A 21293-nucleotide genomic window follows, 5' to 3' on the forward strand; every position below is an offset into this window, starting at 1 on the left:
TTTTCAGACAGTTATACAGTTAGTCTATAAATGTTTTACATACACCTTACACACTGTACAAGCTTGTATTCTCTATATACTCGTATATATATGTATTCCAGCATGTTCGCTCTACTTTAAACATCCAATAGGATGCTCACCGCTTATCCAGCTTGCCAATCGACACAGAAATCTAAACAAAATGCACTTATGTATCCCTGGAAATCTAGTTTTAAGACTCATAAGCAGTTGGCTGTTTGGGCTAAAGCCGCAGCTTTAGTGAGAGTCTTAAGGATGCCCAAATGTCTAGCACGAAAAATAAATATCCAGCTACTAGTCTAAGGCCGGGGCTTGAGGCTGAGGCTGAGGCAGAGGCTTAGTGCAATTCGTGGAAAATTGTGCACAGAGCCGTCGCACTGTCTAAGATCTTCCACTTGAGCGGCCATAAAAACAGGTAAATGAAAACGGTTTTCCTTTTTTTTCAATTTTCAATTTTCCTACCTGTTGCCCCTAAAACTAATTGAGACCGCCCTCATTGAATAATTTTTTGAAATATTTTTCTTGCATTGTTTTGCTGCACAGATTATATATATTTTTATATACTCGCTCAATTTTATGAACCGGGCCAGACAGTTCGGGGCCCGAGCGGGTAATGATGATGTATGGGTAATTTGAATGATTAATGGAGTACGATTTATGTCAGGGTTCCGGTTGGTCAGGGTCTGCTATGGTGTCTCCTTCTCTCTCTTTTTCGCTGTTGGTGTTTGTGTGTGTGTGTGTGTGTGGCATGCGTAAAAAATAAAAGGATATCGTGTGGCCAAATATATGAAATTTAATTAAAATATTTTTATGGTAGCCCAGAAAAATGGAAGTGGAAGAAAGGAAGGTGTGTTCAACCATTTATGAGGGCTTGTCGAAGGCAATTCAATGTTGTCCTAAGTGAGAAAAAATTCTAATTATTTATCATTCTCAGTGGGTAAAAAGGTTTTCCATTTTTGGGAAATATGTTTAGCAACTCAATGAAATAGAAAAGCTGTGCTGGCAAATTATGTTCAGGAATACATTTTAAATGAATGATTAATTAAGTATTTTAAATATATATATAAAATATACATAAATATATGAATAAATATAAATTCAGCTTAAAATATATATACAATTTTTTAAATATGTGTATTTTTAAAATATGTTACTTTTTTTAAAGCATATATAATATTTAAAAAATTATTTACTATACAGAAACATTTTTGAAATCATGTATAAAAATTATTAAAAATATTTATAAAATAAATTAATTCTCTTAAAGCAATATATAAAACTTTGAAAAATATTTTTAATCTATATATACATTTTAGTTATGTAAAAAATATTGAGGACCATAAGGAATTCCAGTGAAATTCATTTACAAATTATCCATGTTATTTAAATGCAGTTTAAATTTGAAACACTTACAGTTAAAATTTACAATGCTCATGAGAGTTGTGGCCTGCCATAAGCGTTATGAACTATCTGGATGCATGGAGGCAATGCATGGAGGAGAGAGTGTGGAGAACAGAGAGTTAACCAATAAGGCGCCACATCCTTTACAGGCCATAATCAGCACACAATCAGCCAACGGATGGACGAGGTCCAATGCAGCGGATGGCAAAAATTAACTTTTTTAATGAATTACGTGAAATGCAAACAGGCAGAGAAAGACGCAAAGAGAGCGCAGGAGAGAGGGAGAGAGAGAGAGAGTGTAAGAGAGAAAGAGAGCGAGAGAAAAAGAGAGCTCACGTTACATCGGTCGGTCGAAACGCATTATGTCATATCGCTGATTGAACCAACCAACCGAGCCAAGCGAATATTGGCGAAATGTTGGTCTAGAACAAAAGGCCAGGTCAGGCCAGGGCCATACAGAGGCTGTGGTCCGAACGGTCGGACGGTCGGACGGCCGGCCGGACTGTGGTCTGCGGTGCCCTGTGGTCATTAAAATTTTATATTTTAATTTGATTTTCCTGCTGCGACATGGCAATAAAAATCATGTAACGAGTTTGAACTGCCAACGAGATGGAACGACGCAGCACGGCCCGTCTCACTAAGCGGATCAGCGACGCAAGGCGCGTTAAAATTGGCAAGTCTGTCATTTTTGCTTGATAGCTGCTTAGCGGATTATTATTTCTTCGTACAATTTAATGCCCATCTCTATCTATTTGCCGAGCCTAAGTCCTGATTGAGTCTGAATGGCGAAATGGTCTTGGCCTCGCGTTCCCCCCTCCAACCGTGCCACACCCAATAACCCAACGCCAAAGACGCCGACGTGGCGTTTCGATTTCGCAAAATACCCAAGTTGTCAATTGGAAAATTGGAAAGCGGCTGGAACGGGATTTCCTTTTGAGCTGCAACTGCAACACGCGTGCATCAATCAATTGTATGGCAGAGATCTTTGTCTGTCATTGAGGATGTGTCGTGTCTTCTCAACTCCTTTGCGTCTCCTCTGCTTTTCTTTTTATTTTTCTTCTTGCTGAGAACATGTGCGGATTTATTTCTTTCACTTGCGAGCAATGAATGCGCGGCTTATTCGATTATTGTGCTGCAGCCGCTTTCATTTCCTTTCAGCGCGATGATTGAGCGCGAGTTATCATTCACGATTTAGGCGCACAAAGAAGGTGACCTCATCAAACGACGACAAGGACTGTAGCGCACAGTAGAGGAGGACGCACATTAAGTGCAAGCGGCTTAAGCCACTCCAAAAACCGATTGCACATAATTGTCAAGGCGAACAGAGCGTAGGACAAACACCTGGGGTCGAGACCCCTTTTCATATCCATTTCATTTTTTCTATTTCATAAGTATAATATCTATATTTTTTAATTAAATAAGTACATTGAAATGACAATTTTGTTAAGGCTTCCACTGAAATGGCATCTGGAGTGGCTTATTAAATTAATGTTGACAGCAGCTGCACAGCTCGAAAGGATTCTAATTGAAAATAATATTAAATTAAATTTATAATATGATATATACAGTATATTCCATTTTAAAATGATGTAAATAAAAATAATATATATTGTCAACCTAAAAAATAACTTAAATAAATAATTAAAAAATTACGTCAATTGTATTACAATTTTATATAATTAACTGAAATAACTTATGATTGAAAATTTAAATATAAATATATATTTTTGCATAAAACGAATTTTTATTGAAATTAAATATTAATTATCGTCAATATACAATTTCATTTTAATTAGTTGAATTAAATTCACAAAACAAAACATTTTAGACGCTAAATTAATTTTGTAAAAATATAATTGAAAAACTATTTTAAAAATTTCATAAAATACATGCAGCTAAAATTTTTGTCAACTTTTTTTCTGCATTTTTCGTTGTGCTTGTTAAGTTTAAATATTTGTTGACAAAATGGCGGCTGACTGGTCAACAAAATGGCGACGCGCGCTTACAGCAGTTGCCAGCAGTGCGCTGACCCCAACATACGCACACACACACACACACATACAACGCCGCACAGTCAAACATTTATTTATAAATATTTACACACTTTTTTCTGTGTGCAGTCCATGCGAGTTGTGAGCGTTAAAATAAACAAACCGCCAGCAGCAGGCAGAACAACAACAACAGCAGCAGCAACAACAAATATGTGTTGTTATAAATTATGTTTGCTCAAAATTTATGCCCATATATATGTATGCATGTATGTACATGTGTGTGTGTGCGTTTTGGTCCAATATTAATACCTTCATAATTAATGAGCATTCGCCAGAGTCGTGTGCAAAATGCATGTGCCAAAGCCACCAACACAATTTATCCCCCTCACTCACTCACTCCCACTCTCTCGCTCGCTCTCACATCATCAACTGTCTACATGGCTGCAACCCATATTAATGGCACCAAATGCCTGCCTATGCATATGTCTCGCTGTGTGTGTGTGTGTGTGCATTTGTTTATATAGATATGCATGTGTATGTGTGTGTGTGTTGTGGGTGACAGCATCTGTCAGTTGCCAACGTGCGTGGCTTCGCCTCTCGCCACTGGCCGTTCATAATGTCAACTGTCCGGCGGTTTAAATCAACATCAACCCTAGGCTAGGAAGACCCATAACCAAAGTAACAGCAGCAGCAACAACAACAACAACAACAGTTGCCACTGCATGGCAGTTAGATATAGAATTTACAGAAGTGCAGCAATAGAAAATATTGAGGATTTAATTGCGGTTACTAAAGATAGCGGTTATTCAATGCAAATATATATTATATTTTATATATAGAATGATTTATAGATAATTATGATAGACTATAAAGTTCGTATTGGTGGCATGCAGAATATGTTCCGAATCTGTATGATTTTTTAATGCAATATGTAGAATATGAAGATTGATTGTATAAATTAGATTGGATTAGATGTGTGTAGTAGAGATCTCAGCAGATTTTCTAAAAACCATCAGCTGTTTTATGCACTTTGACTAACTAAACAGAACAAAGTGTTTCAAATAATAATTAAACACACATTTTTCTTCTATTCAAGGCTTTCACCCAACACTTTCTTTCTAACCCAAAAATTTGCAAAAAACGCAGACAAACAAAGGAAAAATGATTAAAATCACAGTGAAAAAAAAAAAAAAAAAACAAATAGCCTGCCTCTAGTAAAAATAAATTTATAACACACACTGTGTATAATTATTAAAAAAAAAAAAAAAAAAAAAAAACAAATAAAAAATTATTATAATAATAATAAATCTTGTTAGACTACACATAAAATGGCATCCTTCAGAAGAGCAAGGAGTGCTGCTCTTAAGAGAAGTTTTAGTAAAATAACTCTGTTTAGTATTTAATTTATGGCTTCTTGTATTCTTAATAATATTTTTAATGACTTTAGATGCCCAACTGCCGTACATTTTCATTTTCACAGCCTGCGGCACTTTCCCACATCAGCTGTGTGTGACTTTGCGTAGTTTGGGCCCGATTCCAGGACTCGGACACACACAACGCGAAGCTATCCCAGCTACAGGGGCATCTGCATTCCAGGGTTTTCGCATTGCCAGCACCGACACCCCAACTCCCCTGGGTGCATTTTCAGCAGAAACTGCACAGGCAATCGTGAAATTTTTCACACCTTTGGCACGGCATGAGGCCGGAGAGCGACAATGTCTGATTAATCGCCATATATCGATCAGTTCTTTTGCAGACAGCCTGGCAGAGCGGCGTTAATGTGGCCAGGAGACCCTGACTCGGCCCGACCCGATCCGGCCCGACCTTCTATTGCTTGCCTACTGGCGGCCCCGCTGTTTCTGCTTGCCTGGAAGCCAGTGAGCCAACACCTGTGCGCATCCTGTGACGTTTCAGGTGTTCGCATTAGTCACAAACACAGACTCAGAGACGACAAACGGGCAAACGGGCAACAGGCAACAGGCAGCAGGCACAGGAAAAGGAAAAGGACAACGACGAGGACATTAACGAGCCAGGCAGTTAGACATCGTCGCCTGCTACTCCTGCCGCTGCCTACTCCCTCCCCCTCCACCACACCCTACTCCTGCTCCTGGCATGATGCAGCATTTTGCATGGTAATTTGGGAGGCAGGCATCCCGACCATCCCGACCATCGCTTATATGACAAATGTTTTTTTCTCTTTTCGACAGTCATGGCCATTTAAAGAGCTCCCAAATAATGTGCGCAAATATGCCAAATCATCTAGTTAAAGTATATTTATAAAGCTGATTTATGAGCCCAGCGGCAAAAGCCTGCTACGCGCAGTGCAGACAAACGGAACGTGTCCTGGTATTTGTAGTTTTTTTTTTTTTTTTTTTTTTAAAGCTAGCCTCGACATGTGTTGGCTGGTTAAGTTTATTGTTTAGATTTATAAGGATAGAGAATGGCTGTTAGTCGGGGAAATTTGTTTATAAGTAAATTTATAAATATTTGTATATATATGTATATGGCTCTAATATAAGTTGTGTAGTTAGTCGGCAGATAGGCATATTTATTTTAGTAATTGTTAATGTTCTAAAATATTAAATAATTTTTTATTGTTGAAGTTTGAGTTATCTATTTTTTTCACTATTTTATAGTTAACAAGAATTTTAAAAATTTATATATTAAAAAATGTGTGTTTTTAATTTTGTCCAAAAATAGATAAATAATTTTTTTTTTTTTTTAATAATACAATAAACAAAAAAATTAATTTTATATTTGTTTTTTTATACTACAGTATTTTCAATATATATACTTATATTATAAACCATTTTGTTTATTTATATTTATTTTTGATTATCTCAATTTTATTGTTTAAATAATTGAATGAATAATTTTAATGATTATTTCATTTATTATATCAATCGTTGTCTTATTCAATCATATAATCAACATATTAATTTTTTGCATTTTAACATATTTAGCATATTAATATTTGCCTTGATTGACTTTTTAATATAAAAATAAAAAAGTTGTATACAAATAAATATTCATTAAAATTATACCAGGAATAAATTAAACAAAGTCTCGCGAAACGCAAACAGAATAATCAAAGAATTTGAATTTGAAATTCATTCACAAGCCTCATCGAATTTTCTAGCTAAGAAGTTCTCTTTCATTGAACCCAGCGACTGATATAGAAATATATGAAGCCATGCAGCATATATGTATGTGTGTGTATTATAAATAAAGATTATTTCAGAATTAATATGCAATTCATAATACAATTTATGCGTGCTTTTAATATGTGGCATATCTGGCCGTTAGACCGACGATCGTCTGCTAGATACGGTCCATGCATTATGTTCTGTTTTCACAGCAGCATCGTGTCGACATATATTTTGAATATATTAGGGAGAGAAGTAAATTGTGCTGCCGTAATTTAAATTTGTGTTTATATTGATCTTTCGCATACTTAATAAGCCAGCAAAAGCACATTCACTAATTAATATTGAAACAAACGAGTCGGCCGGCTCCAAAGACACACAGCTCATAAAGATTCAATAAGCCAACAAGCTAATGGCTGTCGAATTTTTCGAGGCGCATCTGTCACGTCCCGACCCTGCTCCAGTGCCCCTGACAGATGTCAAGCATATATATACATGTATACATACACACACATATATATAAGTTTTTTTTTTTTTTTTTAAGTTCTGTTTTCGTTCTGCGTTCCGGTTTATATTCTCGAGCTCGCTTTATCAGCTTCACATTTTTGTTGTCTTTGCTTTTTTAGTCGCTTTTGGCGGCGCGTCGACTAATTTTCATAAAATAACGATCGATTTCGAGATCGAAGAAAAAGGTGTGAAGTATTAATAAGACGTCAACGAGAAAATGTTAATAAGTAGCTTTTGCCTACATGATTTTCAACACGGATCTCTGCGTTTGTTTTCTTGTTCAGACGATTGCTTTTTGTGCATTATATAACATCAGCAATTACTGTAGTTTAATTTAAAATATTATATACACTAGATACATATACTAAGTATTAAAAAAAATAACAATTTTTGTCAAAAGCAAAAATTAATAATTGCTATATATAATTATTGTATAGAATAAAAATATATTTTTTGTATAGCATAGTTCAGCCAGCAGAAAAAATTCGTCTTAATTTTTTTTTTATGCAATTATATACTCTATTTACATAAAATTCTAAAGAATTTAACAAAAATTTTTAAAGTTACAAAATGTACACAATTTATTTATTTTTTATTAAAAGCACATAGAAAATTTACTTATTAAATTCAGCTTTTCTTATGCATTCCATAAATGTTAAAAAATATTTAAAATGTCAAGGACCATGATATTTGCATTCTGTTGAGAAAATAAATCAATAATACATTTTTTGCTGATTTACATAACTGATTTACACACAGACATACATGCATAATATATACATGCATAATATATATGTATATTGTAGAAAGGTTTTTCTAGGGTCATGTCTGCCGATTCTAGCCATAAAATATCAGACGACTATTTGTACTCTGTCGTCCACTGAGCAGAAAGCTAACCACATTTCTCATTTGGTTGATTTGTTTTTGGTGTTTTGTTTTAGTATTTTTGTTTCGTATTTTTCGACGTCTTTATGCAGAGAGCTGCTGCGTGGCCCATCATCAACTTTAACTTGCACTCGATGTCTCACCTTTCGAATGATTTATTAAAGTGTCATTAGTGCACGAGTGCTCGAAAAATGAAACGAAACCGAAGCCAACCAGAGCCACAAAAAAAAAAAAAAAAAAAAAAAAAAGAAAACCAAAACGGGTTCAACTGAGTCGCAGTCTCGACTTGACTTTGAGCAGTAGATGAGGCTGAGATGAGATGAGTTGCTCGGCTCGGCCTGGACGTGGAGTGCAGTAATGAAGTTACAAAAAAAAAAAAAAAAAAAAGAGTCGAAGAAGAAGAAGAGAAATAACGAAACACAAACGATCGCCGCTTGGAAATGGAACCCGATCGTGTAATGGCTGCGTTAAGTAGTTGAAGCTGGAGAGGCAAACCTCTTGTAAATTTAAATTAAGCAAGCATCACACACGCACACACTTGCTCTCTCTCTCTCTCACTCACTCACTATATCGTAGTCTGTTCTACGTTTACAGTTAGCTTCTATGATCTGTTGCCTTTGACCCAAGCGCTGTGGCTTTCATCATGATTGGAACGCCACGATGTCTGGCATTGATTTATCTGTGGTCATAAAGAGTGCCAAGTTTTGATGTCGAGGCGAGAAAATTAAGTTGTTGTCGCTTGCTTGGGCGAAGGAATTCTCTACAAATCTGATAAGCTCCATTAAAAGTGACCATCAAAGTTATTTATGTCTTAATGCAGTTGTGTGCATCGATTGTGCCTAGAGTTAACAGATCACTCGATATATATAGGTAAAGGTATAGATATAGCGAGTGTGTCAATAGTTAATCAGCTGAATTGGTGCCAGCCGAGTGTAATGTGCATTTAGTGTGAATTAGAGAGTTGCTTAGAGTCTTTTTTTATCTTACCTGTTGACAAGTCTTAAGTTTAACTTTAACTGTTGCATGTTCGCGGGGTCTTCCAGCATCTGAAAGATAATAAGAAACGATGCATAAACTTGGAGTGGAAATCACAAAGGAAAACTAAGTAAAGTTTTATCGCCAAGCGACAGGTTGGACATTGTAACTCAAAATAGAGTTTTAGATTATGTTTAGGCTATAAAAACTAAGAAATTTTTTGTTGGGGAATTGTTTTGTATAATAATGCTAAGAGCTATCAAAGCATCATTTCTAAAATCCATACATTTTTAGTTATCTATGTCATTGTTGAGACCATCTAAACATATGGTATAACTAACTTATTGAAAATTCGTATTCGTTATATATATCAATTGATTCCCGATTGGCTTTGTAGTATACTTAAATAATTTATATTAAATGATGTCATTTAATTTTTTAAGTTAATGTTTTAAGTTAACAGCGGCTCAATTTATGCCTTAGCTAAGAAAGTAATTATGTGAAATTTTTCCAAGGTGACATATTTGACATATTTGAGTGACATTATAAATAGGATCAAGAAGAACGGAATTTGCCTTGAGTGAATTGTGAATTCGTAGGAGCGGGCATATTAGCTCAAGCTTACTCTCATCTTGCTCTCTATTAATATCCCAAACATCTTGAAAATAATGCTAGATGCAATTGGTCGTTTTTTTCCATATGCTCCTAGAGAAGAAAAGCGAATAGTGCAGAGATAGCTGATATTAATATCTGTCAGACGATAGTTCTCTTGAGTTAAATTGTGTTTTGACATAAGCAGACATAGCAAAACTGTAGTCAAGTATTTAAGTCTATTGTAAAACTCTCTTGCAAGCGATGCTCGCATTATCCGAGTGAGTTTAAGTAAGCATTAATTAACAGAGAAAGAGAGAGAAAGAGAGAGACTGTTGCTAGATGTTGTCCCGAGTGTTGTGTATGCCCCTCGATAAACGAACTGAATTCGATTAGAAGTAGAGAGTCTCACGAAGGTGTCTGTCCATCGATGATCAACACGACAGATCACTCGGTTCAAGGAAGAGCAACTTTTGGAAAAGCAAATTGTGAGAGCCAGCCAGTCGGGAGCTGAGCCAAAAGGTACTCAAATTACAATAGAAGGTCATCAATTAGCTCCGTCACATATATGTAAGTCATATATCTGTACTCGCCGGACAGAGCCCTGCTTTTACTGACTACCATTACCTAAGCCAACTAAAATTACTTGCTCGAACTCTGCGCATACCCTTGACCGAGACCCAAAAAAAGCAAATACAATTATACATATAAATGTTATATGCTCGTATGTAGACATATTTTTGACTACTTTGGTTGTTTCCGTTTAGGCGAGACGTGCGATCCAAAAATGAAGAAAAATATTGAACACCTGCTAAAGTCACGTAGCTTGTTTTGCTTGGCACGGGGCTTTTGATTGCCAATTGGCAGCTGGCGAAACCTATTCAAGAGTTTGTTTCGTTTTTGTAATTTATTTATTTTTTTTAACACTTTCCAAGTCACAAACCGTTTCACGCCACATTTAAAAGCAATTCAAACAATCCACAAAATTTATGGATTGTGCATATGGAAGAGACCTGCGACCCAATCAAATATTCAAATGTGATGCCTTTCAGCGTTCTTCATAACTTCATCTTTCAAATTAATCGATGAAATATGTACCAAAACGAAGCGGCCAGCGGCCAGCGGGCAAGGGCAAGGGCAAGAGCAAGGGGTAAGCGGTAAGCGGTAAGCGGCTACAGCGCGACAGTTTATAGGCTGTCCGTTCATATATTTGCTATCCAACTTGTTGCTGTCAAAATAGGCAGCAAAGTCGATGTTGATGGGAGGAGGAGTAGCCAGAGTCGCACCACAGGCTGTCTAATACCTCATAAATAAATGTTTAGCAGTCGGTCAACGAAACTGTAGCGCACAAAAACAAATACCCTATTCAAAATGGATACACGCGCTCGGACCGGCCGGGCACCCAATGGACCTCCGACCCCTGACCCCCGCCAACAGAGACATGAACCATAGATAGCAGCAGGAATACACACATATCTATATGCATACATATATATCCATTGTCAGGGTCCGTCCCAGTGCCATCGTGATAACTTCATAACTTAACGCATTTGAATAATTTCGTATGCGCATTTACAATTTTTGTCACAAAAATAAAGAGAGAAAAAATGGACAACGGGAGGAGGTTGCCCCCACGGCTGAGAAAAATATTGACAGCGACTAATGTCTGAAAATTTGTTTCATCTTTCTGGAATTTCAAAGAGATAATTTTTTCTTCTTCGTCTTATTTATGCTCGCATGATAGACCATTTTTATTTATCGACTGTTAGTTTTGCTATACCTGAATTTATTGAGTGCTAAAGCAATAATCAACAGCTGTGTTCGCATATCAACAGAGAAGACGGAGGAAAGTCTGAGATGCGTGAAAAGTTATCTGTGAGATAGGAATATGATTATCAAAAATAAAATGAAAAGTATAATTATATTTAAATATATTCAAAATATTTTGTATGTAACATACTGTTTAGAAAATTTTATTAGTTGAAAAAATAAATAAAGAAAATAAAAGCAAATATTTTAAAAAACTATAAAAAAATTTTTTTAAATAATTTTATACATAAATAATTTGTTTACATACAAAAAATTATTTATTAATTATTATTATTATTATTATTATAATTATTAACTAAGTTCATAGACTATATTTTTATTATTATATAAAAAATAAAATAATATTAAAATAATTAATTATAAAATACAAAATAATAATAATTTTTATTATTCTTAAGCTTTTATGAAATTACAATTTTTATCCATATTAATTGAATTTCAAGGCTTAGTTAAAGTATTTATTTATAAAATTTTTTATGCTATAAAAATATTATATATAGATGATACAAAAGTTTAAGCAGTGTTTGACAGGATATTTTACAAAATCCTAATTATTATTGCCAAAAATCAGAAGTCAAAATTTACCGACCACAGTGATTAATTGGAATATTTGGAATGAAAGCATTTCGAAGGTGTGCAAATTGGCAGCAACAAAAGCTGAGCCAACAACATCTGCCCTTAGCCAAAATTGAAATACCGTTACCCCAAATCAATGGCGCTCATTAAATCTAAAGCGCTACCATTGATAAGAAGAAGCAGCAGTAGCAGAAGCAGAAGCAGAAGCCCCAGCAGAAGCGCCAGCAGCATCGGCAAGTGGCCTTTGACAAACGAGCCAATTTCGGAGCTGATGTTGATAAATTGAGCGAGATAAAGTTAATGGAGACCAAGCCGTTGCTAATAAATACATATTATTACAAGATCATCTGTCCAAAAGCACCGGAGGCTAGCTAAAACGGGTCTTTCGCTTGACCACAACAACAGCAAATATTTAAATTTGCAGCTGATGACGCATAAAAATAGGAAAATATTTTTAAAGCTTTTGATTTTATTTAATGTTTGCAAATTTGTCAAAGAGTTTTTTGTTGTTTTTGTTTTCTTGTTTAATCACTTCTTATATTTTTAGCCTCCCTCATTGAATTATTGAATAGTTTTATTTATGTGCATGCCATTTGGCAACTCGTTAATTGTGTTAATTTATTAAACTTTTCATCGAATTTATGCGCATTTTTCATAATTGATGTTGTTTCCACAAACCGTTACAGTTTTTTGTTTTTAGTGACAATAATTACATTATGCGCATGTATATATATATTTGTATGACTCTATAAATAAATTTTATTATAATGCAAAAAATAAATATTTTAAAATCTTTTTAGGCGCTTTCAAAAAAAATTGCCGGTTTGTGTTTGTAATTAATGTGCGCTCATTTGTTGTCGTTGTGCCTTGTTTTACAACTAACTTTAAACAATGAGATAAATGTACAGCAAAAAATGGGTGAAATATGTGGAATGGCCATAGATCGAAGTATGAATACCTTAATAATTAATTAATATATATTTTATTAAAATAAAAAGAATGACCTTAAAACATTTTTTTAGAAGAGTCATTACAAACTTTAAGCAGAAATCGTATATTATTTAGTAGAAATATATTTATTAAAGATTGTTATAAATAAGTAATTTTTCGATAAATGAATCATTAATATATTTTTAATTTTGAATTAAAAAAAGGATGGTTACATTTATACTCATTTATTACATTTTATACATATTCTAAATTATAAAAAAGTAAATATGTTGTATAATATTTCTTACTTTTCCACTAAAATTCTTTACTATACTAGAAAAACTAAATAAATAACAATAAATAAAGATTGTCATAAGCTTACCCACTTCCACTTCACCTCTATTTAGTACCCTTTCAATAGTCATGCCACATTTGTGACAATTTTCAAATACAATTAGGGTATTAACATGCAGACATAAAAAAAAAGAGAGAAGAAAAACAAATATGAAACAAGCCTCACTGAACTTGTTCAATAAACCAAAGCGAGCCGAGGCGTAGCGAATCGCTTTACTAGACAGCTGGACAGCTGGTTTAAAAAAAATTATGATCATTAAAATATGCTTTGATAGTCATCGGGCACTGCCTCACGGTTGTTGCTCGAAAAGTAAAAAATAGAAAATAAAACAAAAATAAAATTAGCATATTAGCAGCATTATGTGGATATGGAAGCATTTGTTTTTGTCAAAACTTTAGTGCCGCTGTGTGGCGTTCGGGTGACATTATTAGCACATTAACAGCTGCGTTGACATGGCGCCAAATGTGAACAGAGAGAGAGAGAGAGAGAGAGAGAGAGAGGGCAGTAAGAGAAGTTCTACGAGAATAATCTGTTGACAAGAGAATGGTGTTGCAATGGGGTTCTTTAACATTTGATAGAGTTTTTATTAGTATAACTAGATCTATATGTATATATTATGAAGTGCTGCTCTTATTGAGCAAAGCTGAGCAAAGCGAAAATTTAGATTTATGCTTAATATACGAGAGACGAAATGGAATGAAAAAATATTTGCAATACCTTACATAGTAAGGGAATTGTCCTAAATTTGCCATACATTTGTCAGAGACTCATGGAAAGAGAATGCATATTGAGTGGAATAAATGAAAATTTAATCATCACGCATTTCAAGTTGATCAGATTGAAATTCCATTTAATAAGTTTCACTGTTAGCTAAAATAAGGAACGCTAATTATTTGAAGAGTATTAAGTTCAGGAATAAAGATGAGAAAAAAATGCACTGTTTGCTAGAACTGAGATGTTTGAGAGCTAAATATGTTAAAAGTGTTGAGTTGAGCAATAAATACGTAATGTCTTACTTAAAAGGAGGTATTTGGCAGCTCGTGAGCTTTTAAAATATTGCATTCGATAAGGAGCATACAAATCGAGAAGGTTAACGGAAAATTGTGCCTAGAAAACAGTGAAAATAATAAATAATCAGAATAGGAGATGAGTTGCAGAAGAAGATTGAGCAGATCCCGAAGTTTATATAAAATTTGCTCATTTGAAAGGAATGATCACAAAGCTAAGAAGGTTAAATATATAAGATGGTATACAATTTATGAGAAAATACTGGATATTAAAATGAAAATCAGTTAAGTGAACTGGATGTTTACTAGTGACACTACTACACTCTCCACTCTTGTCATTTATAGCTCTTTAAAAAGTAAGCTTGGGGATCACATGTCTAAGGAAAGCCTGCTGGATCTACTAAGAGAAAGCTGCAAAAAGCATAAGCAAAACATACTTAAAGAAGAAAAAGACAAGGGAATATATTAACTTCGATTGCTTCGAACACTTCTTAGTATCTCTCTATATACATATACATATACATATATATATATTCGTTTATCAATATATACGCAATCCAAGCAACTCAACTATCAGTAGCTGAGCTGTAGAGCGACGGCGAGCTAACTTAATTTTCTTTTAATTATATGGCTGTGAAACAAACGGCGGAGCAGTGGCTCGTAGCCAGACCAAATCAAATGGCGAATAAGAAATAAAATTGAAGACGGCTTCGTTGCCGCCATTAACGCAAATGACGCTGCAAAATGGCGTCCGTATTAGGCAAGAGGCAGCCAACCAGTCAGCCAGTCAGGCAGTTGTTGGCTCTGGCCATGGCCTGGACAAGCGCATGTTGATTGGAGCTGCGAGATTGGCAAACGGCATAGCTCAGTGCTCCATTCCGCTGGCCGCCTGCCGCCTGCCGCATGCCGCATGCCACATGCTGCCTGCCGCATGCCCCAGCATGCACCAGTTGGCCGGCTGACAGTGATGACTGTCAAGAGCAATTAAAGTCAAACTCAAGTCAGCGTTGTGCTTAGATTTTTCACCGCCGTCGCAGCAGCAGCTGCGCACCCAAGCGGACCGTAGTGGACCTGGCAAGCCAGCCTGAAACCAGCCCGGACGTGCTGTCCATCTAAAATGCAGCAAACAGCAACAGCTACACACACACACACACAGACGGATTCAACATACAATTAACAGCGGCAGCAGCAACAGCAGCAGCAGCCTAAACTTAATTTCTTGAGTTTTTCCACTTGAAAAACTATGTAATTTAGCACTTGGCTTCGAGTGCGCGCCTGAGTCGAGCGCGTCATCGCCTTAAGCTTCATATGGACAGCTCAATCAGCATACGCCTCCTTGCTGGCAATCTCTCTCACTCTCCCTCCCTCTCTTCACCACTGTCTCTGCATCGCCAGCTCCATCTGCATCTGCGTTTTGCTGTGTGACATGAAGTGTGCCCAATAATGAGCAATTAACGCCTTACTGCCTACTTTTTTTCTTAAACACTCTCCCTCCCTCTCTTTCGCGCTTGCTCTATCTCTTTTAAGCTACATCGAACGGTAGTTTACTGCGTGTTTTTCTTTTTAAATATTCCGCGTCAGCTGGAGTCAGTGAGACGCCAGCTCTGAGTGAGCTGTTGGCCTGTTTTTATTTTTTTCTTCATTTCTGATCTCATATATAAAATTTTTTTTTTTTTTTTTTGGTGGGGCCGTAAGCAATTTCTGTAGCGCCTTTTATCTGGCACCGCCAAGTCTTCAACACCTTTCGAGTGTGTTGCCAGAGAGAGAGAGAGAGGGAGGAAGATAGTGAGAGAGAGAGAGAGAGAGAGAAAAAAACACAACTCGTTGTAATAAGAAGTTGGTTAAAAACAGTAATAATAATAAAGAAAATCACCAAATCATCATCATCATCATTATCATCAACAGCAGCCGAAGCAACAGCAACGGCAGCAGCAGCAGCAGCAGCAACGAAGCAACCGCATTTCGAGATCGTTCGCATCAAACGATGAATCGATTTACACATTGTTGTCTTTACTCATAGGTGTGTGCGTGTGTGTGTGTGCGAGCAGGTGTGGGTGTGTGTGAGAAAAGCAAAACAAGTGGTTCGCGAGGGCGGTATGTAAACTGAAAGCTTTAGATGAGACTGCCTGATAAGCAAACTGAATAACAGCTATGCACTTGCTGGGAATTATTGCATAGGAAATAGATAAATAAATTTTAAATGAAATTGGAAGTGGAGAGGTAAAATATAAATGACATGATATTTTAATGAGAGATAAAATATATAATAGTTTATAGATAAAATATATAATAGTAAATAAAAATAAACCCACTTTCATATGAAAACAAAAAAGTTTTAATAAAGATAAACACTTTATAAAAAATTTTAGGCAAATCAAACTTTACCTAAATATACATAGAAATATCATTTACAAATATCATTTATATTAGTTTACTAAACTGCACAACAATACATATAAAAACAAAGATAAAACAGAACTCTATGCTTATTGAATCTAATTATATTTAGCAAAACAAAAAATTAAAAAATAAAACAAAATTATTTTTGATATTTTACTAATTTATTTATTTTTATTTTACTACTACTCTGTATTTTACTATAAAATAAATTCATTCACAAATATAATTATAAAATATATCATGTAAAATATAGTATATCTTGCCCAACAATAGGAACTACCCATACTATATATAATGTATTTTCCAAAACAAATTTAAATGCGAATGGCTTAGTGATATGCCTCGCTCTCTGACTTACCCATGCCCTCTCTCTCTCTCTCTCTCTCTCTCTCTCTCTCTCTCTCCTCCTCTCTTTCTGTCTCTCATCTTTACTCTCAAGGCACACACTCACACGCACAGATATCCATATACACATACAAACATGCCAGTCAAGTTCGTTGCCTAAGTCTTTCGTTTTGCGTTATGATTTGAATGGATAGATAGATGATTCGCATGCCGCAGTCTCATCTGCGCATTGATTGGACCTCCAACACCCTCACTCCCTCTCCCTCACTCAATCTCTTTTGCTGTCTTACTACTACTCCAGCTTATTGCTGTTTAGCTCGAACTTCAAAATGGCATTTTGATGTGAATGTGAGTGGGGCTGTGCGGCACTACCGTTGCCGCCACTCTCGGCATACGAGTGTGTAATTAATGTTGAACAACTTCATCTTGATGAGCTGTTAATTAAAGCCGCCGTGCGGTCGTCCGCCTGTCTAGGTGAAGTGCCCAACCGGCGGCAGGGCAGCGGCTGTAAGCCGCTTAGATGATGGAAACACGACCGTAACGGCGTCTGGCAAAATAATCACAAATTAAGTTGCCAGCAAAATACAAAATATCAAAATAAATACATACACACATAAAATCAAATTGCAAACAGAAATTTGTCATTGTCCGATTGGCCGGAGAAAGTAAGCCAAACTCTTTGCAGTTCTATACGCGCTCTAATTGGCCCAACTGACATCTTCCAAGGTCTTTGGCAGCCGTTGAAGCCGCAGCAGCAGCTTAGTGACGCTTTTTGCGTGCTACTACGCCAGTGACACAGTTATTAGCGTGATTGGCACGAAAGTCGATTCGTGTTGCGAGTTGATTTTCGACCGCATGGCAAATGTGACAAAGCAACAGCAGCAGCAGCAGCAGAGGCAGCGGCAGCGGCAGCTGGTCTTTTGCTCTATAGACCACAAACAACAGCAAACGGTGGCAGCCATCAAATCACTTTGTAATGACTATGCAATAAACCAACTCCTAGACTTTTAAATCAAAATCGGTGTCGTTTCTGTGATCCTTCAGGTCAACAAGTGCCGCTGCTGTTGCTGTTGCTGCTTCTGCTGTTGCTGGCAACCGCAAATTATACTCAAATGAATTGGCACAGCAGGCAAAAAGGTTTTGCGGTTTTACAAGATTCCTTTTTTTTTGTAGCTTGGCCTCGACATATGCAAAAAAAGGCTTCAATTTAGCAACCACATGAACTTATTTTCCGAAATATAAAAAAATATTAAATGAGCAAAACAAACAACAGATTGCAAATTGTGGCCAGGTTGACTATTGCCTGTTGCCAATAGACAGTTCAAGGCGTGGGCGTATATTTATGTCTTACAGGCACTGTGCATTGAGTTGAGAGAAAGCTTAGACTATGTATTAATATATTTCTATTTTATTATTTTATATAGCGAGGCTCACAAGATCAGCTTGTTTATAGCTCAAGAGAAAGCGTTGCAAATATCTTAAAATATATATTTATATATGGATACATTTTAATCGCATATGCAAATTTAATTAACATCATATTTGCGTATTAATTAAAAGTTTTTATATAAATATGTGCAAAAATATTATTATTAAAATATTAAATTTTAATATTGAATGATGAAAATAAAACCAAAAAAGCGTCTTACTTTACAATTTTTAGAGAAATTAAAAAAAAAAAAAAAAAAAAAATAGTCTAAAAATTAAAAATTACATTAAAAAAAAAATATATATATATATATTAAAGATTGAAAGATAAAAATCAAAGCAGTAAATAGTTAAAGCATTCAAAATCCTATTGTATGGTTCATTATTAAAATAACGTTTGTTTAAAATCTGTATAAAAATACATGCGCAAACAAAACAAGTACTTTAAAAAATAAATCAATTTTTGTATTTATTTATTTATTTATTTATTATTATTATTATTTTTTTTTATCAAAATGTTATTTGCTCTACGATATCTTATATATATATATATAATCATGTTTAAATATTATCCCTAAAATATATTTATACACCAACATTTTCTAAAATCTAAATTGACAATTGCAATATTGTATTTCCATAGTTAAAATTTGCCGCAAATTTTCATAGCTATTTTTCACATTCATAGCCCTACACTACACTATATTGTGCAAAACTACCCTCTGAGTTGCTGATTGAGTGCGAACTGCCACAAGACATTAAATCTAAGTAGGCGTAAAGAATTTTTATTTGATTTTATTGTTTCTGATGAGTGTGGCAAAAGTTAACAGTTAATCCCGGGGGCCAGTGGCAGGCAGGCAGCTCGCTCCCCTCGATCCATAGCAAATTAAATCAAATGAAAAGTCAAACCCATAAGCACTTGGTAACGACCCATATAGACACATACATACATATATCCAACTCCCACACTTTACGCACTTGCAGCGACCCAAAACCGAAAAAACCAAAAACCAAAAACCAAAAACCGTAACCGAAACCCAGCCCACCCAAAAGCCACTGCCAACCCTCGCCACGATGCTGGGGTTGCTTGGCCTTTACCCTAGGTTAGAAATCGTTGCGCTACATTTTGTTAAATTTATGCACCCTTTGCCAGAGGTTTCTCTCTGTTCTGTTTGCTCTTCGGGGCTCGCTTGCACTTGTCATTTTTTACGGCGTTACTCCAAGAGCTGCGTGCGTTAATTTGAGCGGCTCAATTGTTGAGCGCCTCATGAGCGGCTAATGCCATCAAATGACCCCCAAAAGCCATTCATCGATATTTCACTTGGCTCTAGTGTCAGATTCAATTTAGCGCTAAATCTTTGTGCATTTGAGCTCCTTTTTTTTAGCGCTGATTTATCGAGTTTTATTTTTTATATATTCCTTCCTTTTTCTTTATTTTTTTTTTTTCGCAAACTAAGCACAAATTATGAACAGCTGTGAGTAGTTTCCAAAAGGATTTGTCCACATCTCTAGGAGCTTAACTTAACTGTCAAAAATAGAAAGTGTAACAACTGCTTGGCAGAGACTTCTATATTTACTTGCAATATGTGTATATATTTAAAAAAAAATATTTAAAATATTTAATATTTTTTAATATAATTTAAATTCGTGATTACAAAATATTAACCCTTAAAATATTTTTTAAGTTGGTTAAAATGCAAAATTTATATAATTTTACTTAAATTAATTTAATAACATATTATATTTTATATATAACTTTTATTTTATTTTTATTTTTGTTTTATATACACATATATTTATTTATATATGTATATATTTATATATCTAAATTTTTTATTTATTTCTTGTTAATAATTAACTTAAAAATAAAAAAACTTTTCCTTTTTCTTTCGAAAATTTGGATTTTCAACCACACGAAAAACTTAAAGAGATGCGGTCGACATTTAGATAAATGTCTAAATTACAGAAGAGAAACCCCGAAAGGAAAATCGTATAATAAACACGTCAAGATTTTGGTCGAAATGCGTTTCAACGTTCTTCTAATAGAGATTGCGGCAAGCAATCAAAGTTGTGGGCGCGAGTTTACACAGCAAGAGAGACAGACGAGGGAGAGAGCTGGACGACGGCAAAATGCAAAGAGAGAGAGAGAGAGAGAGAGAGAGGGAAAAAATGCTGATAAATGAGGCAAGTAAACGATGAAATAATGACGCTCAATGCTCGTCTGCATTTTTAGCCGAAGCTGAGAGCTGAGAAATATAACACGGCATGGAAAATAGTTCTCGGCAATGATTAACGCTGCCAAACTGATTGATGAACTGCCATTAAGCCACCGGCCAGTCTCAGTCTCACTTGCAACCGACAAAAAAAAAAAAAAAAAAATCAGTTCAAAAAATATCTCCCCATCCCGCGCTCAAAAAAAGTGTTAAAAAATTGTGAGTGATGATGCGTGGTAGAAGCAAACGTCGCTCTAATTGCACGCGCAATCAACGTTCCTCAGCGTTGCTCAACTGCAACTGCAATCATAATCAAGCCAAGTGCAGGGCTGAGCTGGGCTGGGCAGGCATAAACATACCCTAGCCCAACTATGGGCCCATTACCCAGCCATCATCCATTCTGGACTGCAATTAAATGTAGTCTTATCGCGTGTTAGAAATCTCGCAGCTGGCAGCGATAAATGCTGCCGATAAGTCGAATCATGCCTCAAAATTCATCTCCGAGATGACGTCTCACTGTCTACCTCGGTTCTCAGACTCTCGGTCACAGCTTCCACTCTCCCTCTCACTCCCTTTCCCACTCTCTCTCTCTCTCTCTCTATCTGCCATCCATCTCTCTTCTTTTCATATATGCGCCGCTAATTTTGGATTTTATTAAACGGCCATCGCATATAAAAATCGGTATTTTTACTCAT

At 35.5% G+C, this 21293-nt stretch overlaps 1 long non-coding RNA gene across 1 annotated transcript in view; it reads right to left on the reverse strand.

Moving 5' to 3' along the window:
- The window catches only part of LOC149269858 (uncharacterized), a 119548-nt gene that overhangs the window by 19706 nt on the left and 78549 nt on the right, over positions 1 to 21293 (reverse strand). The window contains exon 4 of the long non-coding RNA XR_016269371.1: positions 8936 to 8994. This is a non-coding gene — a long non-coding RNA (uncharacterized LOC149269858). The remainder of the gene's footprint in view (positions 1 to 8935; positions 8995 to 21293) is intronic.

Source organism: Drosophila arizonae, chromosome 3, assembly GCF_054131065.1.
Source record: "Drosophila arizonae isolate 15081-1271.41 chromosome 3, UAZ_ARI_1.0, whole genome shotgun sequence".
Lineage (NCBI taxonomy): Eukaryota > Metazoa > Arthropoda > Insecta > Diptera > Drosophilidae > Drosophila > Drosophila arizonae.